Genomic DNA, 24909 nt, shown 5'->3' with positions numbered 1-24909 from the left:
ACCCGCGTCCCCTGCATCGGCAGGCGGACTCTCAACCACTGCGCCACCAGGGAAGCCCCTGAGTTTCTTTTTGATATTTTGGTTAAACCGAGTAAGATATGGGTGACTGGAGCTAACATTATTGATTATGTACTATTTGCCAGGTGCTATAGTATGTGTTTTACATGACAATCAAATATACTTGACCCAAGAGCACCACAGGTTTGAACTGTGGGGATCCACTCATAGGCAGAATTTTTTCAATACAGTACTACACAACCTGAGGTTGGTTGAATCTGCAGATGCAGAACCCTAGATAAGGAGGGACCGTGTATATAGAGGACCAACTATAAGTTATATGCGAATTTTCAACTGTGCACCGTGACAGAGGCCCTAACCCCCGCGTTATTCAAAGGTGAACTGTATATAATTGCTGTAATTTATTGAGTGCCTATTATGTTTGGAATTATCCCACTTAATTCCTGTAACAATCTTGCAAGGTAAATACTATTCCCATTGTACATGTAAGGCCACTAAACTCAAGTAACTTGCCCTAATAGGAAGCAGTGAAAAATGCCCTAAAATCTAGCCTAATTTGGCCTTCAAACTCAGGATCTTCCCACTTTCTGTATCACTTTCACATGCCCCATGACAATATTCTATACGTTGCATGAATGTCAGGGCAAAATCTAAAGTTCATGTGGTAGTTTGAGCACTTCAAGCAAATCCATAAGCCTTCTCCCAGGTATACTCAATGAACATCAGTTTCCTCTTCCTCAAAATCGGAAAAAGCGGTGAGCTGAGGGCTAATAGAATTTAATCGGAGAAAGTATGCCTTTATGTTTGCCAGGCTAACGGTCTTCATCTAACTCATTAACGGTGAGACAAGGAGAGAGAGTCTAAGGGGAGATGAGAGAGGATGAGCAAGGAAATAATAGCGACATATGTAATATGCAATATAGTACTCAAAGGAGATAATCTTATAATTTAAGAAAATCCATTAAGGGCAGGTATTATTACTTTACAGATAGAGAAAGCAAAGATCTGAGAAGCTAATGCATTAAGCCAAAGTCTTACAAGTTGCAGAGAAAGGAGCTGGAAGGCTAAACTGGGCACTTGGCACTGGTACTAGAAAGCAATGGGGCACCGAGGTAACGTCAGAGAACAAAAGAGTGATTTGTGAGGTGAGGGAGCAAGGAGGAGAGAGGGTAGGTGTGAGATCACTTAATTGTTCTTTCTGAAGCTGAACTCATTTCACTGATCTTATATCCCCACTCTTGCTGCTCTGGCACGTACTTACAACTAATTCATTTTCTTTTATCTAAGATTTTAAAGTACCTCTGAGAAAGACCGGGGTATACAAATCAAATTAGAATCACAATAGGTTGGGAACTGATCCAAGGACTTAATATAAGACCTAAATAATAGAAAGCAAAAATAGCAGAAAACTGAGGTAGTTTGCATTCCTATGTCTTATGAATAAAACTACAATAATGACATCATCTCTTGTTCTTTAAAAGAATAGTGCTGTTAACATTTTGACTTGAAGAAGTAGAGAGTGGTCTTTCAAAATAGGGCATCAGTGTGATCCACAGACTTTGGGTCTTCTCATAGGATGGCACCCATTTTCCCTACCTCTGTCTGTCCCATAACAGGTTCTAAAGGGGGATTAAATGAAATTACAAATACATGCGCGCACACACACACACACACACACACACACACACACATGCACGCACACATTCCCATGCTGCATTGACACACACACACACACACACACACACACACACATGCACGCACACATTCCCATGCTGCATTGAGGGTTGGATTTTTTTTTATATGGAGAAACCCCAGTGTCTTGATTCTACTTTTATAACCTTATCTCAGGTACTTTGTATATTATGTAAGTTATTTCAATATAAGTGACGAATCAGCCAGTCTTGACCAGAGGTTCTCAAATATAAGTGCTTTCAGGGGTCAGGCGAGGGCTAATTATAAGAAGAATGGTAGGGAAATGCAGCAGTTGTGCCGTATATAAAAGCATTCTAATTTTGCTTCTTTTAAAGACTGTCCTTTCTAAACAAAATACACTTAGAGACCCAATTTGAGACCTTTGGACGAGATTAACTGTTTTGATCAATTGTCTGCCATATTTAAAAGGAAATGTCTAATCTGAAAGATTTAACATAAAGAGAACTTTAATAAATGATTTGATTACATAATCGTGTGTGTGTTTTGTATAGAAACTCAGATTGAGTCTGCATAACTCGTAAGAAGGAGGAGATATATGTCAATCATATTTATTTATCTATTCAATAGCAAACAATGAGACTAAATGATCTTTGGGGCAAAACTGACAAGTTGTTGAACCAAATTGATAAGGGTGCATGATCCAATAGCTACATAGATAAATCCATGCTTAAAGACAGATCTTTTCCAACTTTTCATTCAGATATTTGGTCAGTATCAGGTGAAGCTTACTCAAGTTATATAGAATTAACTACCTCTTAACAATTAGATAAAACCTTCCTTGATATATAAATGTTTGACATACTCTTCCTTCCTAAGTATGAGATTATGTTTGTGATGGACTAGGCAGTTAGAAAAAGAGCTTTTGATCTCAAAAGATCACGATTTTGTGAATTCAAGTATTCTATCTGACCTATACGTTTTAAAAAGCAATGGGCAAAAAGTTATCGTAGAGTCTAAATTTCAAATCTGAAAAGTCAGTAAACTTATGGCTCAGATGAAAGTTTTAGAGGCATATAGCCTCTGCTGATTTTCAGGTGTTAAAGCAGTAAGAATATGTATCATCCTGATACTGACTCAAGCTGCTGAATTTAAGTGGTCATCGACCAGATAGCTGATTTAAGAGATTCCATATTTACAGTTGTACATGTCCTTGTCTTCTTCAGGGAAATAGGCTTTAAAAGCCAAGAGATATCAAGTGAATAACACTCCATAAACCAATATTCTTAATAGACTAATCTGATTGTCAATCAGCTTTTGCACCTATCTGAAGAAACATTTGACAGACATTTTGCCTATATTCATTTATCAAGGGTCTAAAAATAGTTTTAATTTAATAACATTAGTGTTCAACTTGTCCAATGTTCAGATCTTATTCCAGGGGGAACAATGCTTGTAGCAATGGTAAAATTAGGAAAGTTGTTTCATGTCGCATTAGTTAACATATGCAAGCTTATTTAACATGTGGATGGCAAATAAGTGTAATTACATTAAAACAAGGAGCTGTAGCGCAGAAGCAATAAAAATAGACTAGGTTGTATTATTAATTCTTGTGTTAAGGGTTTTGAGCCATGTTGATTGGCCTGAATTTTTTGATTTTGTTATGGTACAAAGGGATTGTTTGAAGTAATTTGTCCCCGAGAGAGGCTCACAATCCCAAGCGGGTTTCAATTCAGCAAAGCAAATCTAATTTTGTTTGCTTTATGCAAACCAGAAGGGGCTGTGGTTCATTCTGTTTTCACTGGAGGGGAAAGGCGCACTAATGGGACCTGCTGAAATGCATGCATTGCAAACATCATACCCCTGCATATATTAAATTTAGCTATGTGATGCTCTGTGTTCATCATCTCATTGTGTACACAGATACGCTTTAGAACAAAGCCTTTTAATAGCGAGGGAACCTTACTACATTATGTCAATACTCTATTGTATTTATATTTAATGCCGCCATTGGAATACCTGCCCTTAGCTAGAGTATGTTCATACTTGTGATCATTTTGCATTTTAGCTACTCCTTATGTGAAAGTGGGCTATACGCTGTTATGCTGGAGCTTAAAGCCAACATCTGAAGATTAATTATATGTAGATCGATAAAGGTTTCTAATTTTCCCGATCTCCGCCCCTACACATATACCCCTTGGATACCTGAGTGAAATTCGTGAGATTCTTAGTGCCTTGTTGAAAGAATGGGACACATCCCAATCTGAATATTCAAACTGGAAGATAAATGGAGGATAATAATATCTGCACAACAGGTAACGCTGAAGACAGTCTCCATCCCTGTGACAAATCACCATCCTCCTACCTGCCCCTTCCCCCCTCCCCCAACACACTGTGATCTTTCCTTGACTTGCCAGATTCAGCTGTGCTGCCAGGTACATTTGATCAAATTCATCAAAATTAGAGGGTGCATGAGATGGGAAGGGAAACCAGTACATGATAGATGATAATGCAGTTATTGGCTAGGTGAATTTATTCACATAAAAATGGAATTATTTGTCAATTAAAATTGCATAATGACTGCATCTCCTGTCATGCCGGCACTGTTTTCAGTGTGTTTTTTGTTTTGAAAACAGTTCCAATACTGCAAATAGACAGACACATCTCCAAACCCTTCAATTTGTCATTAGACATTTGGCGGCATGCCTATTTTGCTGTTAATTTTCCAAAACTACATTAATTTGCTGAATGACTTCTGTGAATCAGTTCACATAAAATTCAAGATGATACTTGTCATGTATCAAAGAGTGACTATTAAACGCATAGGTGACATGTAAAAACCCACTGTGTGAATCATTTTGAATTTTGTGTTTTAAGTTCAAACATGGGTTAGCATTAATGATTTTTTTCTTTCCTAATGGAAATTGCTTAATGAAACATTACAAGTATAATCTTCCTCTTTTTTTTTTTTTCTGCTTCTGTTTATCTGTTTCTTCAATTTACCAGTGTATATATTCTTAATTTGACTTGATTTGGAACACAAGAGACACCTCAGGCAGTGGAAATTCAATGGTGTGGCCAGAAATAATTGTTTAATATTATGACATAAGAGATTTGATCCTCAAGATATACTGTATCTGACAGTTGTGCAATTTAAACATTGAGAGAGATTACTTGTGCATAGAACCAAAGAGCAAGATCACATGACATTCTTAGTGGAATTTACTTGCTGATAAAAGAGGGCATTTAGTTGAGAAACATTATAATAGTTACTGGCCTTTTGTAGCATAAAATCATAAAATAGTAGTATAGTAATTATTAGAAATGCTAATTTGTTTGTATATATACTTGCTTGCTTTACAAAATATGCTTAAAGAAAAATGCTGCCTTGGTCCTGACATGCATATCCAAGGCGTTCTGACTGGATATTCCAGGACAGAGCACACTTTTTATTTGAATATACATATTCAAATATATATAAAACATATATTTTTATGTGAATATATATATCCTGTGTGTGTGTACGGTATACTATATATATGTATATATAGTATATATATGTATGTATATATATATGTATACTGAGTATATATACACAAAAATATGTGTGTATGTCTATATGGTATAACACTCTGTGTGTATAACCCTGGACAACATATGAAATATTTTTATTATAATTATTTTAAAAAATTATAAATTATTGTAATTTAATTGGCTTAATGCACCATAGAGGTTGAAGTAAAGGGAAAATAATTATAGAACCCCTAGTGAGTTCAAATCTGCTACCAACACCAAAAGAAATTATTTCACTTTTAGTTTTAAGCCTAGAGAGGTGCATGTGACCCAAAAGCCCCAATATGGAAAGATAGCTAGTTCATTGCCACTTCTGAACACTTCCAACCTTGATCACATTTTCCCAGTTCACCTCCTAGTTTAACTTGAACGGGAAGCTTGGAAAGGGTGAGGAGAGTGAGAAAAGTGCTGGCTGACAGTCCCGCTGTTGTGCTACTCTGAGGTTCAATTACTGCCAATTCAGGCTAAACTGATACCACATTCGGTGAGACTGGCAAAATGTTACACTTGGTGAGAATGAATATACACTTTTCTTAATAAACCAACTTATCCTAATAAGAAATATCTTCCCAGATTGAGTTCTAGTGTTCAAAAAGCATTTGGAGATGTCAGACTGGAAGAAATGACTTTAATCCCTTAGTAAGGTTTTATGGAAGGCAGGAGACAAGCAAACTCCGCCCCCCCCCACGCACCGGAAGCCCTACACAGACTTGCCTCTTAACCTTGAAGCACTGAAGGCAGTCCCAGCCCAAATTCCTCTTCACCTCAGCAGCCTAAGAGTCCCATGGGAAGTTAGGTCTCTTCTCCAAGAACTTCTACCCGATGGTGTGCTGATAAATGTGTAACAATCAGCTCTCTGGAAAACAAAAACAAAAAAAGCAATAACTCTGACTTGTAGTATGAGTCAATTCCGAGCTACTAGTGCATCATAGGGAACAAACACAAAGTATCACACCATTCCATACTATTTCCACCATACAGACACAATATATGTAAATAACCTCAAGAGCACAGAGTAAAATGTAGTAAAATAAGAAGTTATAAGTTTGGGTTGGATCATTTGTAGAGACGTGGGTGGACCTAGAGACTGTCATACAGAGTGAAGCAAGTCAGAAAGAGAAAAACAAATATTGTATATTAGCACAAATACGTGGAATCTAGAAAAATGGTACAGGTGAACCGGTTTGCAAAGCAGAAATAGAGACGCAGGTGTAAAGAACAAACGTATGGACACCAAGGGGGGAATTGGGGTGGGTGGGTGTGTGTGGTGGTGGTATGATGAATTGGGAGATTGGGATTGACATTTATACAGTAATATGTATAAAACAGGTAACTAATAAGAACCCACTGTATAAAAATTAATTAAATTAAATTTTAAACATAGTTTGGGTATTATATTCCTCTTGATATAATATATTGAATTATAAGTTTTTATACTTTTATGTCAGTTTTTCATAATGACTGTGTGTAACGAAAAGCTTGCAAAATCCTGAAAATTGAACAATCGGCCCTTAGGAGTTAGTGCAAAGCGGCCTCACACTCTACAGCATCCCTCCCATCTCAGCACACATGCCACACAATTAGCTCCCTGGTTCATTAACATCGATCCAGAGATATGCCTCATCAAATGGGAAAATCTTTGCCCTGGCAATAAGCAAAATAACTTCTTGCTGATCAGTTGCTCCTAGTACAGTTGTGTAGTACCGTCTCCACCTGTATCTTCCGTGGTGCATTCTTTTTTCTTGCCATCAGAGTCCCTACTTGGACCTTTATTTTCTTCAACTGCGTGGGGGACACGGCCTGTGTCTGCATTCCTTTGTCTAAGAAGAGTGATTCTGCACTCACACATAAAGAAGGGGAGAAAGAGAGCTACTATACAATGGTGTGGAGTGCTATGAAATTTAACTGACACGAGTCTGGGAAGACTGCCTGATCTGTATTTGGAACAATGCTATTTTGTTTAATTTGATATATGTGTGGGCTTTTTATTCAAATAGAGTTGAACAGTTTGTTCCAGCGGGAAAAAAGGGATGCTTGTTACAGAAAGGTTATTTATCGTTCACTATAACACTTGGCATTCTGAAGAAAATTGTGAGGATTCTCCTTTTGGGGGCTGTCTGCTGCTGTCCTAGCCTCTATACAAAGAGATAAAGCAAGAGTTGAAGGAAAGCTCCTCGGAGGCTGACTCAGGGCAGAGCTTTAGACGCCCTCAAATGACGGTGCTTCTCTGCCTTTAAAAATCTTCAGTGACCCATTCCATCACTCATTTTTGCTGCTAATTGGACATTTTAAAGTATGAATTCCCACTGCTTCAAAGGATTCAATGCCAACATCAATTAACACCTTCTGGGGGAAGAGTATATGGAAGAAGGGCCAAAGAAATCTTAGCAGTGTAAGCACAATTGAACTTTGCTATCCCAGGCAATATTTTTATTCAGCATTGCTCTAAAATGCTCGTTTTTACACTGTAATTGCAGCTTTTCCTCTTGTTTATTTCCTTGATCTCAGCACAACCCCTGTCCATTTCAACTTTAATTCATTTATAGTCAATTTCAAGAGAAGGTTTGCAGATGACCGTACAGGTGACCCTCACCCTAGGAGATAAACATATCCTATAGAACTCAGTTGCTACCAACTTTTCTCAGATCAGTAAAAGTAAAAAAAAAAAAAAAAATCCAATTATATGGAAAGAATGGAACAGCATGTCATTTACTTTCCTATTCATTCAAAAAGATTCACTCACCATATACTATTTTGGGACATTACGCTACATGCCTAAATACTAAAAAATAATCTTGCTTATTCAAAAATTTCAAATAGATCCTAATGCAAGTAGAGCCAAATCAAAATTTTTCCTTAAATTTCCACTGGTGGCCCATTAAGCCTAGACTGCCAGTTAGCACTTATGAAATAGCTTATTCTGGTTTGCTTTGTACTTTTCGTCCATCTCTTCTCCAAGCTGTCCCCAGCCACTCTGAAGCATAAGTGCTCATGAGCTGGAGGCTGGGCACAACTCCATGTTTTCCTGCCTGGGCCACCAGGGACAGTGGCTTTCTCCTGGGTCCCTAGTAAACATTTGTCAGAGGGAGACTTCCTTTGCTCCTCTTCCTTTGCTCCAGGAGCTCACCCCATCCTCCATTAAGGCAGATATGCTATGTGCAGGTTCAACCACAATATCTGATAATGTGTCATTCTTACCAAATAGAAAATTCAGTCTTCAAAAACACAGAATCACTTCATCGTGGCCCGAAGATCACAGAGTAATTTACCTAGGGAAGGGGAGGAGACATTTAAATTGGACCTCGAAGGTTGGTTAGAACTTAAATATGCATACATAGTTAAAACAAATTATTTAGCGTAACTTAGCAAAAGTTGTTATTCAACAGAATCAGGTTTGTTTTTTTTTTTCAGTCCAGCTATAATCCTAAATTATATGAGGGATACAGAATAATCCTAAACATAACCCACACAGCCACGCTGGTGTCTGTTAATTCTTTCTTGCTGGCATGCAGGCTCTGAAAGCACTTGGTGAGCGAGGTTTCTGGCAGGAGGGGACCTTTGAGCCAAGTTGTATGGATGGAGGAGAATGGGGGAAAGCATCTGGGTGTAGAGAAAAGTAGGAGGGTATGAAGCCATTTTCTAGGAAGGAGGTGCAGATTAGCTGGACAGAAGCAGAAGGGCCATTTGTCATAATAAATAACGAGGTATCATTTATTGAGCAACTCTCAATGTGCTAGGCACGGTGGTCAGGACTGTCAATGCCTAGTTCTATCTTCAAAACAACCTGGCAAGGCAAATGTTTAGGAGGAAACAGGATCCAATAATACACACACAATGTCAGGCCGGTAGGTTTGGAAGGGTCAGAGAATAGAGAGCTTTCAATAGTATTATTAGGAGTTTGAATTTAATTTTATAAGGGAGACCCAAAGGAAACAGCTTCTAGGAAGCCATGAAACAGAAAAGAAACAGAGAAAGCCTCCAATGCCCTGACTAGGATGTCTCTAAGGTGGCCTGAGTTTGAGTGAAAAATGCCTGATTGTTGGTGTTGGCTGTGGAATTGGAAAGTAGGAATGAATCTAAGAGGAACTTGAGGGAGAGCATTAAAACTACTTGACAGCAGGATTTCAGGAGTCACAGAATAGTAGGCAAGCACAAATGGCTAGAAATAAAAGGTTTATCATGTGTACATGATGTAAAATGTGTTTATTCTAACCATAAAATACCTTGGAATTCTTGCACATTAAATGATTATAATGAATTTGACCATTGTCAAGTTAAATATCATTTCTCTTCTAACATTATTAATATTTTCAGTTGCCTGGCAGCTACCGATCCTCCTACACTATTACCTGATTCTTTTATCCCAAGAACTTATAACAAATTGTAAGTAAGGCCAATAATTATGATCTGCAAAAAGGGAAACAAACTGAATAGATTAATTTGGCAGGAACTCTTGCTGTATGGCTTTGAAAGCCTGTGGAGTCTTAGGGAGCTCTTTGGCCAAGAGGAAGGGCATATGCCAGACAAATGGACTGTTCCAAGAGCAACTCACACAAGAGGTCTGAAAAGAGCAGACAAAGGAGGCTGGTGAGAAAAATGGAGGGAACAGCAGGGAACATAGAGATAGGGAAAGCCAGGGCATATGGAACCTGGGAGGAGGGATGTAGTTGATGGATGAAAGAGATACGTCTGGAATACTCGGAACTACACGGACGATATGAGCTTAAAAATGCTTCAATTCTAGGTACTGTGGGAGAACGTAGCAAACAGAATGAATGAGCAGAGTAACATGGTGGTCAGGAAACAGCGCTGGACCATGGTCTTAGCAATGGTGACAGCCAGGTGCCTTTCATCTATGTATGACAATGTCTTTCATACAGCAACACTTATCTGAAGGTCCTACAAGAGATTTACACACGCTCCAACCAGCCGTCACCCTCACAACATCCTTAAGGAGTAAGTGAGTAACAGAGAGACGATTACCATTTATGGTAGGTGTACTTATTTACATCACAGGTGTTCTTGTATCTCCAGGTGTCACCAGGAGGATGCCAGGTTCTGTTCCTTCTGTTCCAGAGCTCTGTTCACCAAATGTGAGTTTATTCTTACAGGAAACAAGTAGGCCCTAGAAAGTTCCTAAGATCAATTAGGTGGTGCTTGTAACATCATTTAGATCCTTCATCCCCCATCCAGACACGAGAGTAGTACATGTTCTTTATAACGTCAGTGAATATATGGAAAAGATGTATAAGGTTGAGAAAAGTTGCACAAAGAGAAGAAGCAACCCTGAGACTACAGAGTGCAGAAATTTTACATCATCTTCATCTTGATGACACTGAACTATGAGAAACATTCTTAAAATACATTTATGTGAAGTTAAATACCTAGAAGTTTCTACTGATAGTCCTGCAGGGTAGGGTCAGTGAAAGGAACTAATTAAAGTGTTAACCCTTCTGATTGAGTCAAGAGTTGATGACACTGTGTCTACACAAATGAGTTCAAAATCATGTGGCTAGTCCAATCCATATATTGGATAACAGACCTATTTCCTAAGTGCAGAGAGGAAAGACTAGCTATCACTTTACATCAATTATCAACATCATTGTAGGAATTATTACATATACCCTTCTTGGACATACTTTCCTGAGACCAACAGCTTTTTATTTTTTCTTCTTCCTTTCTCCCTCCTTTCCTCCTTTCCTTCCTTCCTTCCTTCCTTGCTTTTTTTCTTTCTTTCTCTTGCTCTCTCCCTCCCTCATCCCTCTTTCTTTCTTTCTCCTCTCTCTCTGAGTTGATGAGTGAAGTCATGTGAAGATCATAATAAAAATGCCTCCCCACCTTTGCAATTAAGGTACAGTGCCTATCTCACAGGGGAAAGCAGGGCTCACCCCTTCAGTGTGCTTAATTTTGGCAATAACCAGAGCTGTGCCCACATGCCACTGTGCCACTGTCTGCCAAAGGAAGACCAAGGTAATTGTCAGTCAGTTCCCCCATAAATAAATCTTCTAAAACAATGAGTCATGCATGTACATATTGCCCTTGCTGGGCATATTTATTGCATGTTGATGTTGATTGTTTAAAAAGGGGCTATGGTTCAATAAATTGAACACCTGAGCTGAGCGCTTGTAGGATGAAATTGAGAGACAGGCAGATCAATTTAGACTCCCTTCTACTTTTCGATCTGTTTAATAGATTTTTAAAACGACACTTAGAGCCACACAGAGGCGGCGGCACTTCACATCCTTCTAGCACATCTTCCCGCAGACACAACTCACCCTGGTCCTCCCTGCACTCGGGCAAGCTGATGAGCTTCTGAGTGGGATTTCTTAGAGCACGCTCTTGGCCTCCTGTTCTCTGCTGAGCCGGGCTCATTTATTCAGCTGGTATTGCGAGTTTGGGGGCACGATAGTACATCTGACCCCTTTGGGGGTAAAATTTGATCTGGCATTTCATTTCAAGGGCTCAGCCACCGGTCTGTCAAATCTTCCTTTTGCAGGTGCCCACTAGAACTGCTGACGCTTGCCTCTAACTCCCTCGGCTTTCATCTTTCACTGGCAATAAACATGTCACCCTGCTGAGGTGAAACACAATCTGGAATTAAATTTACTGCATATAAAATATAGTGCCCTCTTTATTGGTTCAAATACTTGTCACTCATAATTTATTTGCCAGTGTATGGCCTTCATGCAGAGAGAACACTGCCGTAAGTGGGGAGGGGGCTTTGGTGTTCATTTCTGCTGGGATCTTTTTCACTTCTCATTGTTTGCCATCCTTGGTCTTCAAATCCCACTTACCCACTTGGGCTAATCTGTTTTCTATGAAGCACCTCCAATAACACCAGAGCCCTTCGCCCAAGTGTGGCAAGCATGTCACTGAAAACATTGGCGTCGGGCTTCTTGGCTGAGTTGCTGCGTGCTTGCTAGGAAGTGGTGAGCACGGCACCTGGTAATGCTCTCCAGCGAGCAAAACCGATATACAAATGTGCAGGGGGACTGGAGCGGGGTGCATTTCGCCCTCATTAGTTTCAATCTTCCACTTGCCATGCCTTCCCTTCTGGCACTCAACTTTTTCATGATTTATTCCAAATACTGTCGATCAGCTTTAACTAATACAGTTCTTGTATGAAGCACCTCTCTAATCTCTTCAAACACAGATGTGGAAGCACGGCTTAGAGCATGGAGGCCAACAAAAGCCCTCTGCCTGTACCAGTGATTAGCTTTGATTGACACAGAACCCTTCTGCTTTCCTAGGCATCCTCTAACACCCATAAATGATTGTTTTAAATTGAGACGCACAGGCTATGGTGGGCAACAGCTTTAGTAAATTTGCAGTGCAAATATATTAGCAGATAACTCATAAACTACAAAAAACTAGAGACTAGATGTTGGGTTTCCCCCTCCCCATTGTTAATTCTTTTTATCTCTTTTAGGTCCGTCTCCCTATAAAAAATGGTTTTGGTAAACAAATTTCTCATACGGTATTGTTGAAACTTACATAGATGTCTATTTCATCTTAGCAGCTGTTTTCAACATCGTGTAGTTCCCAGATTTTAAAAATTTACAACCATAGAAATGTTGGGACTTTTATTTGCTTTAAAATTATTTTTAAATATTGTTTTTAAATATTTTGAATTTAATCCTCAATTAGTATTAAGGATCATCAGAAATAAGTAGATGTCAGTGACACAAATCCAGACTTCCATAGACTATACAAATTACTTATAATTTCAGTTGCAGTGAAAGATACTATGTTTTTACTTTTATTAATTCTACCATCTGGTCTCATTCTGGGTAGTGAGGCCTGGGAAACTTCCCAACTTGCCCTGATTGTTTTAGGCTGTCTCCCAAGGTGACAATGGGTGATTCATTCTCCTTGGTAGGAAGAATGTTCTTCGCAGGTAGAAGCATTCTGGATTCTCCTAGTAATTTCCAGTTGCCTCAAGGACAGCTCTGAGAACTTGTGTTAATTCTAGAGAAAGTGCCCCACATTGTCTCAGATCTCAAATGTCTGGATGTAAAGTGTTCCAGTTTTAAAGATGTCATTTCTGCCTTCCCACCCCCAGAAAGCATAGTCACTTTATGACTAGCCATGGATGCAAAATGCCTCTCTCTGCCTGCTTTTTCTGAGCAAGCAGTATAAGTGAAGAGAGAGATTTAGAATAGGAATTCTTGCTCCAACCAGCTATGAAATGCCTAATTTTATTTGCATCTGCACACATATGCAGTTAGATGTTTTATTCATTACTTACACACTTACTTCCAAAAGAAACTTGTGAAAAGCTAAAGAAAAATCATACTATCTTTTAGTTTTCATTTTAAGATTTCAAAATACTCTGTTAAGTTTAATATTGACTTCCAAATGTTGTCCAAAACATTTTAAAATTAGTTAGATATAAAGAAGCAAAATAAATGAAAGGACCATGCTTATTTTAATGTTTTAGAAAATATCTCACCACCTAAGTGACTTTAGGATTTGAGAATCGGGGTGGAAAATTTATCTCATCTATATTTTTCATTTTAAGGCTAAGGAAACTTAGACCCAGAGAGCATAAGTGACTTGCCCAGGATCAGCCAGTTAGTGCATGGAAGAGTAAATAATAAAATCCAGTGTTCATCTCTATTTCCTTTCCATTAGGAATTGTTTGACGTCTAAAAGACTCAATTATTATTTCAAGAAATTCAATAGACATTGAGAGTATTGTGCTTGATACAGGGCTTCTGCTGCCACATGCGCTGGCCTCACAACAACCCAGTGCGGTTACTTCCTTCACAGATGGACAAGATGAGGCTCAGAGAGAAAGAAATGACCGGCCAGAATTCACACTAAGTCTTAGTGGCAGAGCCCAGTTTTGAACCAGGGTCACTGACTCAGAATCTAGGACTCTGTGAATGGCACAGGCCCCCGAAAAGGAAGGCCATGCTCATCTCAAAGAAGAGCTGCGTGAAGACGAATTACACCAAGTGAGCATCTAATGTTTTTGGTCATTCTCCGATTGTCCCGTTGATATTTCAGGGCTTCCCTATAGTTCTTTGCTTTCTTTTAACAATTTGCCAAGTGAGTGTCTGTACATTATTATTTGAATTTTTTAATGATCTTTGACATCTTTGAGAGCAACAGCAACAATGAAAAAATTAAAGCTGTTTTTTTCTGCTACCATTTATAAAATTTCAGTAGATGATTTAGAATGTCAGATTAGCCCTTAATGTGAGATTAGGAGACCAATGCAATAAGCAAGTATTCACAGCATTTGTCATAATAACTCTATTTTCAAATGCTACTGCAAATGTTTGCTTTTATTTTGGAGTATTTTTATTGTGTTGTGTTGAATTTTATTTCTTTTGCTTTTACTTACAGTTTCACTTTACAATTTTATTGAAATGTAAAATCTACCACATAAGCAGCAATAAAATCAAATGTGAAAATACACATCTTCTTTGAGTTTTTGTTACGTGATTGTGTCTGAGTATATTATTCCCAGTTGGCAGTAATGAGAACTATCCTATATTTACAAGTCCAACTTCTATTTGAAGCATAAAATATACTATAGTGTAAAATCTGTTAAATGTGTTCTTTAAAAGGGCTATTATTTCTCTTACTACTGCACATGACATACATTTATGTCTCCTAAACTTGGAAACACTTTAGACCAGAGCAAGAAGTAGAGGTTTCAGAATGGCCAGGAGATGTGTGTTGAAAAAACTGCATTTGGGTGAATGGTATAGCCCAGGGAGGGCAAAAAATAGGGCAAAAAGAAGCAAACTGCTCACCAAGCCCTAGGGAATCCTAGCATTTAAGGTGTGCGAGGAGACAAAGGGTAGCATGATGGAGATGAAACCAAAGGCTTTAGTGGAAATTAAGGGAGGAAGGTGTTTTAGGTGAAGGGGGATGACAACAGAGGCAAATGCAGCACTGAGATTGAGCATGACAAGAATTCATAGTCCTCTGATTTGGTGATATTGAAGGTCATCTTGAAAATACCAGAGACTTTCAGTGAAACTAGGAAGGCGGAATGCTAATGGCAGTGGGTTAAGGACTGCATGAAAACTGAAGAAATGGAATGAATGTAGACATCTCCTTGGCTGGATAAATATTACATAAATAAAATAAAGCTAGGATGGGACACAGGATCAAAGGTATGATTATAAGTCTTTGAAAGTGCATTTTTAGAAAAAAAATTATTTCTGTAAATAATAATGTTAACAGCAGAAAGTCTGGAGGCTATGAAACAGGGTAAACAATAAAATCAGAGTAATCTCGAATCCCACGACTAAGCCATTTCTACAGTAAAGATTTAGTCTATTTCCTTCCAGGCTTTGCTCTATGTAATAATTATTAGGAAGTTGAGTTCATTCTACCTATGCAGCTCTGTATCCATTTTCACTTATTCCCGTATTGTAAATGTATCAAATGACCATTCTAGACTGTGTGAATTTGGTGTATATTTTTACCTTTAGTGGAAAGAAACTGCTAGTGAGGGATCATTGAAGGTACAAGAAAAAGAGATAAAGCACTGGATTAATGTTCCGGAGGTGGTGGAAGGTACAGAATTCGGGACATAGAAGGAAGAAGGGAATAAGAAATAAACCAACATTAGGTACATATGTGGAGGACAGGACTCAGAGGCTGAGTGAGTTTGTGCACTTTGGCTGAGAGTGAAAACACTCGTGTTTGACTAAGGCTCTTGACTATGAACAAGTAAAGCACATTGTCAGTTAGAAGACAGGGCCAAGCCAGGGAATTGTAGTGTGAGCACTGGTGTGGTGGTGGCATTCCCTCCAGCTGCTCTCAGAAGACTGGGTAGAAGAGAGCAAAGTAGTGAAGAATTCTGCTTGACCTATAAGCAGAATGATGAAGATGTAAAATACTAAAAGTTCTAAAAACGAGGATAAAATAAATGATCAACAAAGACTCCAGGATACCTAGAGAAGCAATGGAAAGAAAATGGAGGACCTAAAGGCTGGGAAATTTCTATGAGGTTGAAGAAATCATGTAGCAGGAGTAGGAGATAAAGAATGAGGATTACAGTCAGAGGGAGATATTAGAGTGACAGCTCTCAAATGAGGAAGAAAAGTGGGTGGTAACAAGGTTCAGGTATGGCCATGGGGGTGGAGGGTTCAAGAAAAGAGAAGATTAAAAGATACTGGAATACTGCACCCAGAGTGAGCCCTCACGTAAACTATGACCTTTGGGTGATAATGACGTGTCAATGGAAGTTTATCAATTGCAACACATTTACCACTCTGATGGGGAATATTGATAACTGGGGAGGCTATGTATATGTGGGGCAGAGGGTATATAAGTAATCTCTGCATCTTCCTCTCAATTTTGCTGAGAACCCAAAATTTCTCTAAATTAAAGTCCTTTAAAAAGAATACTGGAGAAAGGGAAATAAAATATTATAGTTTCTAGGTATCAGAAGTCCTGGCCTGGACACTGAAATCACTTAGGTTGTTGGCAAGTCATGGGAAATAAAGGAAGACTGTGAGGGAGATGTCCAGCGAATATGGAATACTGACTAGGCGTGGTTAGATGATATTGAAGAAGAAGGTGTTAGAGTGAAATGGAGTGAATCTCAGGGGAAGAGCAGATTTTGTATGACCTGAAAGCTGCCTCAGGACCCAGGTGAAAGCAGACCCAACTGCCTGATCCCAGGGAAGACTCTATTTATTCAGGCCCCTGGATAGGCAGTATCCTAGATAAAAACTAAAGTTTAATTCCAGGCAAATAAAACAAAGTATTCTGTGGAAAAGGTAATGTTACAGGGTAGTTTGCATTCCATGGAACAGACACGAGAGAGAGAGAGCAGAAAGGAGTGGCGAGAGAAGAGAGAGGAGAGAAGAGAGGCTGAGTCGGGAGATAGAAAGTACAGAGGGGTATAGGAAGGACAGTAATGGTCCCCAGAGGGGTTACATTTTGGGTGGTGGCCAAAGACAATTGTGATGTAGGACTTGGGGGACTGGAGTGGCCTCCAGACTCTAATAGGTAACTCTCAGCTGTTAAATTAGACACACAGGAGCCTCCATTTGCCTTTCCTAGACATTTATTGGTAAGTTACCAATAAATGTCAAGTGAATGAGTGAATGAATTTTAGAGTTTATAGCCAAGAGAAGATTATATACCAAAGGCTATTGGAAATGTAAAATGAGGGGTCAGAAGAGTGATCCTCTAGGAGGAGAGAAAAGCTTGTTCTTTTAAGAGTAAACAATTGAACGAATGATTGTTTTGTCCTATAATTTTAATTTTTGTCCCTTTACTATGAGCTATTTCAAATGTATCAAGCTCCCTTTCCTTAAATCTTTTCAATATGTATGCTTCTTCTAGTCAATTTCATTATCTTTCCCCCTTACTTATATCAAATAATTTTTCCTTATCCCCTTTTTCTGTAATTCTGATGAAACAGATCTGAAATTGACCACAGGAGCACAAATTATTTTGTGCCTAAAATCAGCCTGACACTACAAGTGAGATAAATCACATTTAGGGCATTCCCCCCAAAAGATTGTATCTGTTTCATTTTGTAACATTTTTGTAGCAGGTGTGCCCTCTCAGAAAGGGGTTATTTTCTTTATACACTCTGTGCAGCAATGGAAAAAAATTGCTATTTATACAACTTTTAAATTTAAAAAAAAATCTGTTCATTTATAATTAGTTATAGTCTAGTATAAAGAAGGGTTGAAGGTTGAAAAGTATGCTTTTCCCAAAGCTTTTCTGTTTAATTCGAGCACCACTCCAGCATAATTTCTTGTTTTTTCCCACTATCTTGTTCCTCTTATGCATGTGTTGAAACACTCGTTCGGTCTTTATAAGGAACAATTTTCTTTCTCTATCTCTCTTTTTCTCTTTTTTTCCAAGCAGCGCCTTATCAGTGTGTTACGTCCTCACATTCAGACTGCTTAACCTGGATAGAGTATGTCTGATTCTAAGAGCAAGTGCCAGCCCCAGAAGATATGTTTTTCTCAGTGGCTAGTCATACTATTTAATTAAGGATGATGCGTTCAACCAGGATTTGATATGGTGAGGATACCAAATGTATACCAGAATTATGGGCTTTCCATCCTTTGTTTATCAACTTCCCAAGAAAGAGTTATTTGAAAGCATCTTCACTGTATTTGCAGCCAATATACGGTAGATGGTACTGGCTAGACAGTTTATACTTAGGGGCATTTTCATCTACAAGGAAGAAAACAATGTGTAGTCCATGTGTAGACTCTTCAAATGACAGACCATAATCATCCTTTTGCAGCCTTTTTAATATCTGTTGTCAGACTCTTCTGAGAGACTTCTAATAGGGTCTTGGCAAGATGCCACAGGCAAGCACTTCCACCGCAGCTGATTCATAGATGCCTTTGGGGTTGCATTACAAATCCAGTAACCCCTGAGGTTTGGTGGGAAGGTCTGCCAAGGTTCAGCTGGGATTGCCTATTAGCCCATTGAACTCCCCTGAGCCCTAGAGACTCAAGAGTGAGTTTCATCCAAGCAACACGGGGAGGAGAGATGCAATATCATTGTCCCTGCTGGACAGGTAGCTTATATACACTCCATCCCAGGGAGGATGTTTTGAGGAGAGAAAGCATCACAATCACATCTTTCTTCCTGTTGCTATACTGCAGAAAACTACAATTTCTGACTTAAGCGATAAATCCAATGATTAAAAGAAGCAATATCTTTACGACGTGAATATATACATGGCAAGGATGCACATGATCTACATAGAATGAGTACATGTTTCCCCTTTGCCCATTGTTCTTCTACTTTGATGTGTGTCTGTGTATTTGTGTGTGTGTGTGTGTGTGTGTGTGTGTATATACATGGCAAGGATGCACATGATCTACATAGAATGAGTACATGTTTCCCCTTTGCCCATTGTTCTTCTACTTTGATGTGTGTCTGTGTATTTGTGTGTGTGTGTGTGTGTGTGTGTGTTTGTAAGGTTCACATGTGAAGCAGCAATACCTATTTTGTTCGCTATGTGTTCCTAGAGACTAGAACAGGGACAGCTATGTATACAATAATCACTGTGAAATGAATGGCTGTGTTAGCGACTATATGAAAGCAGAAATAGATTTAAGGGGTGGGCTTCCAGGAAGGTGCTCAGGTTGCCAATCCATGGGGATGCTAAGACATCAGTGAGATGAGATGAATCGAATTCAATGGTCAGAAGTCTTCTCAGAGATCAGAGTCAAGGTGGTCAAGGGCAGGATGCCCCCTTCTAAAGGGGTGGGTTCAAAGAACAGCAGGAGGCCATCAAGGATGTGGGTTTGGTTACCTACAGGGCAACTTTAGGAAGTAGGGAATGAAATAGGGGACAAGAGCAGAATGCACTCTGGACAGTGGTGGAGTGGCTGACCCCTTCCACCAGCTGTCCCGCTTCATCATGCCCTCTGTGCAGAGCTCACTCTCTCTCTAAATAGGTGGGCAAACTTCAACCCTTTTATGCTTCAGATGAAAAAAAAGGAGAAACTGTTAGCTCTAGTTTCCTCCTGTAACATTGAATTCTACCCTAACAGTTCTATTTTTTCAAACAGGTCAATACTCATATCTATTTTCTTTTCTACTTGTAAGATTTCCATTCAGTGTCACTGTATTTGTCCCAACTTCATAGGACAGTTTTAAATTCTCTCATGTTCTTCCTCCTTCCTTCCACTTTTGTGATTTGTGGTTGCTTGTGCATTCTTCCCCTTAACTTCTCTCCAGTCTACTTGCCACCCTTTACTAAAGACTGAGGAAAAATTACTTAACTCCTCTGAGCCTCAGTTTTCTCAAATGTAAGATTAGATTAATAACTACTTTGCTAAGTTGTACTGATAATCTAATGATGTAGAAACATAGCATGGTGCCTGGCCCCTTTTAGGAGCTCAGTAAAATGGTAGGGATAATGACGAGGAGGAAGAGGAGTGGGTTGAAAAAGATGAGGTGTCACTATAATGTGATGGATTTGCATTCACAAGATTCACAAGTGACACAGGTGACATGACAGTCTAGACACTGTGGCACCAGCCCGGGTATGTACTTGGTGTGATGAGCGCATCAGGTCTTATTGGATTTGGCAAAATTATACAATGAGAAGCCACCCTTTAGGGAGAGAGCCATAAAATTCATCTGGTAGCCCTGCCTGGGGCCACATCACCCTCACTGAACCCTCTAGAATGCCAGGACATCTAGGAGAACTGTCTTTAAAGCATTGCTGCTTGTTACTGCCTTAAAATCTTTTTATTTTATTTTTAAATTTTTTTGCCGTTGGGGAGAAATGAATATATAAAAAATAAAACACCGATTGATTCCAAAAACATCATTGCTCTGAGTGCAATGTTGTATTCTTTTTCTGTAGAATTGGAGGACATTGATCAGATTTTACAATTTCATTAAAAACATGCCATCAGTTTTCACAAAAAAGAAATAAATCTTTAAAAGAGATGATTGCTTGATTAATCATAGGATAAAGAGAGATTGATGTTAATAGCTGTTTTAGGAATAAAGACGTAGACATAGAGAATGGACTTGAGGACACGGGGAGGGGAAGGGTAAGCTGGGACGAAGTGAGAGAGAGACATGGACATATATACACTACCAAATGTAAAATAGTTAGCTAGCGGGAAGCAGCCGCATAGCACAGGGCGATCAGCTCGGTGCTTTGTGACCACCTAGAGGGGTGGGAGAGGGAGGGAAGCTCAAGAGGGAGGGGACGTGGGGATATATGTATGTATATGGCTGGTTCACTTTGTTGTACAACAGAAACTAACACAGTATTGTGAAGCAATTATACTCCAATAAAGATCTATTTTTAAAAAAAGTTTATAACTATTCATAACGGCCAAAAAGTAGAAGAAAAACACAAATGTCCATCAACTGATGAATGGATAAACAAAATGTGGTATAACCATATGAAGAAATATTGTTCAGCCATAAAAAGGAACCAAAGATTGATGTATGCCACAATACGGATGAGCCTTGAAAACATGCTAAGCGAAGGAAGGCAGACAAAGATGGCAATATGTATGATTCCGTGGATATGAAATGCCTCTGGAGACAGAAAACAGAGGAGCTGTTGCCTGGGGCTGAAGGGACTGGAGTGGGAGAGGGTGATAACTAAAGGTTTCTTTGGGGCATGATGAGAAAGTTTTAAAATTGATCACGCTGATGGTTGCACAACTCTGTGAATATACTAAAATCTGCTGAAGTGTACCTTTTCAGTGGGTGAATTGTATGGTATTTGAATTATATCTCAATAAAGCTGTTAGAAAGGAACAACAACAACAAAAAAAAAAAGAAAAAAGTAGAACAGGGACTGGCTGGCTCAGAGAACTAGAGTTATTTACTTTCAAGTGAAGCATTTACTGGGATAAGTTAATTCTCCCTTTTGGTGATATTCCATTGCATCTAGGTGAAGTGGGCTCAATTTCCCATAACTATCGAACTGGGTGACTTACTGCGATGTACAGTTTCACACTTCTCATTTATTGACTCAACTCTCCTCTTAGGTGAAATTATACTTCCCATTGCATGGTGCCCAAGGGATTCAGTCAGCCTACCCTCTGTGAGCTCAACTCGCACCAGGAAGTTTTCCTGTATTTTGTAAATGATGAAAATTGAGGTGTAAATACGGTTCAGGCAAACCTCAGAGATATTTTGGATTTGATTCCAGACCACCACAAAAAAAGGCAAATGTTGCAATAAAGCAAGTCACATGAATTTTTTGGTTTTTCCAGCGCATATAAAAGTCATATTTATACTGTGCTAGAGCCTATGAAGTGTGCAACAGCATTATTTCTAAAAAAAAAAATGTACATACCTTAATTGAAAAATAACTTATTGCTCAAAAATGCTAACCGTTATCTGAGGCTTCAGGGAATCAGTCTCTTTACTGGTGGAGGGTCTCGCCTCAGTGTTGCTGGCTGATCACATTGGTGGTTGCGGAAGCCCGGGAGTGCTGTGGCAACTTCTTAAAATAAGACAACCACGAAGTTTGCTGCACCGATTGACCCCCTCCCTTTCACAGAAGATTTCTCTGCAGCATGCAGTGCTGTTTGATAGCATTTTACCCACAGTACTTCTTCTTTCAAAATTGAAGTCGATCCTCTCAAACCCTGCACCTGCTTTATCAACTAAGTTTACCTAGTATTCTAAATCCTTTGTTGTTATTTCAACAATCTTCGCAGCGTCTTCACGAGGAGTAGACGGTGTCTCAAGAACCCACTTTCTTTGCTCATCCATAGGAAGCAACTCCTCATCCATTCAAGTTTGATCATCAGATTGGCGGCAATGCAGTCACATCTTCAGGCTCCACTTCTAATTCTAGTTCTCCTGCTAGTTCCACCACATCTGCAATCGGTGCTTCTGCTGAAGTTTGAACCTCTCACAGTCGTTCGTGAGGGCTCGAATCTACATCTTTCAAACTCTTGTTAACGTTGATATTTGACTTCTTCCTGTGGATCAGGAGTGTTCTTTTTTTTTCATTGAAGTACAGTTGATTTGCAATGTTGTGTTAGTTTCAGATGTACAGCAAAGTGATTCAGTTATACATATATATATACGTATATACATTCTTTTCCAGATTCTTTTTCCCTTATAGATTATTACAAAATATTGAGTATAGTCTCCTGTGCTACAAAGTAGGTCCTTGTATATATAGGTCTTATTTTATATATAGTAATGTGTATATGTTAATCCCAAACTCCTAATTTATCCCTCCCCACCCCTTTCCCCTCTGGTAACCATAAGTTTGTTTTAGAACTCTGTGGGTCTATTTCTGTTTTGTATATGAGTTCATTTGTATCATTTTTTTAGATCCCACATATGAGTGATATCATATGATATTGGTATTTCTCTGTCTGGCTTACTTCACTCAGTATGGTAATCTCTAGGTCCATCCATGATTGCTGCAAACGGCATTATTTCGTTCTTTTCATGGCTGAGTAATATTCCATTCCGCATCTTCTTTATCCATTTATCTGTCCATGGACATTTATGTTGCTTCCATGTTTTGGCTATTGTAAATAGTTTTGCAATGAACAATAAGGTGCATGTATCTTTTCGAATTATGGCTGTCTCCAGATAGATTCCCAGGAGTGGGATTGCAGGATCATATGACTGCAGGATCTATTTTTAGTTTTTTAAGGAGCCTCCATACTGTTCTCCGTAGTGGCTGTAACCTATCTAAGGAGGCAAGAGACCTGTATGCCAAAAACTGAAAGACACTGATGAAGAAAATCAAAGATGACACAAACAGATAGACAGATATACTGTGTTCTTGGATTGAACGAATGTTCTTAATGGCACCTAGACTGGTTATCCTTTCCAGAGGTTTTCAATTTACTCTTCCCAGATCCATCAGAGGAATCACTATCTATGGTAGCTCTAGCCTTACAAAATGTATTTCTTCAGTGCTAACACTTGAAAGTCAAAATGACTCCTTGATCCAGGGGCTGCAGAATGGATGTTTCGTTAGTAGGCATGAAAACATTAATCTCCTTGTACACCTCTAACAGAGCTCTGGGTAACCAGAACATGAAAGGCACCTTTTTTTCTGAGTAGTAGGTTTCAATGGTGGACTTAAAACATTCAGTACACCATGTTGTAAACAAATGTGCTGTCATCCAGGCTTTGTTTTTCCATTTATAGAGCACAGGCGGAGTAGACTTAGCATAATTCTTAAGGGCCCTAGAATTTTCAGAATGGCAAACGACCACCGGCTTCAATTTCAAGTCACCAGCTGCATCAGTCCCTAACAAGAGAGTCAGCCTATGCATTGAAGTTTTTAAGCCAGACATTGACTTTTTCTCTAGAGCTATGAAAGTCCTAGACGGCGCCTTCTTCCGATATAAGGCTGTTGCATCTACATTGAAAATCTGTTGTTTAGTGTAGCCACCTTCATGATTTATCTTAGCTAGATCTTCTGGACAACTTGCTGCAACTTCTACATTAGCCCTAGGTGCTTCACCTTGCACTTTTATGTTATGGATACAGCTTCTTTCCTTAAACCTCATGAACCAATCTCTGCGAACTTCAATTTTTTTCTTCTGCAAATTCCTCATCTCTCTCAGTCTTCTTAGAATTGAAGAGAGTTAAGACCTTGCTCTGGATTAGGCTTTGGCTTAAGGGAATGTTGTGGGCTTGTTTGATCTTCTATCCAGACCACTCAAACTTTCTCCATATCAGTGGTAAGGCTGTTGTTCTGCTTTTTTATCGTTTGTGTGGTCACCGGAGGAGCACTTTTAATTTCCTCCAAGAAATTTTCCTTTGCATTCACAACTTGGCTAACTGGCACAAGAGGCCTAGCTTTCAGCCGGTCTCAGCTTTCAACACGCCTTACTCACTAAGCTTAATCATTCCTAGCTTTTGATTTAAAGTGAGGGACATGCAGCTCTTCATTTCACTTGAACACTTAGGGGCTATTGAAGGGTGATTACTTGGCCTAATTTTAACATTGTTGTGTCTCAGGGAATAGGGAGGCCCAAGGAGAGGAAGAGAGACGGGGGAATGACCCAGTCAGTGGGACAATCAAATCATACACATTATTGATTAGATTCATGGTTTTATATGGGTATGGTTCATGGTGCCCCAAAACAATTACAATGGTAACATCAAAGATCATTGATCACAGATTACCATAACAAATATAATAATGATGAAAAAGTTTGAAATATTGTGAGAATTACCAAAATGTGACAC

This window comes from Physeter macrocephalus, chromosome 10 (assembly GCF_002837175.3).
Source record: "Physeter macrocephalus isolate SW-GA chromosome 10, ASM283717v5, whole genome shotgun sequence".
NCBI lineage: Eukaryota > Metazoa > Chordata > Mammalia > Artiodactyla > Physeteridae > Physeter > Physeter macrocephalus.
Note: the sequence above shows the minus strand (reverse complement) of the source record.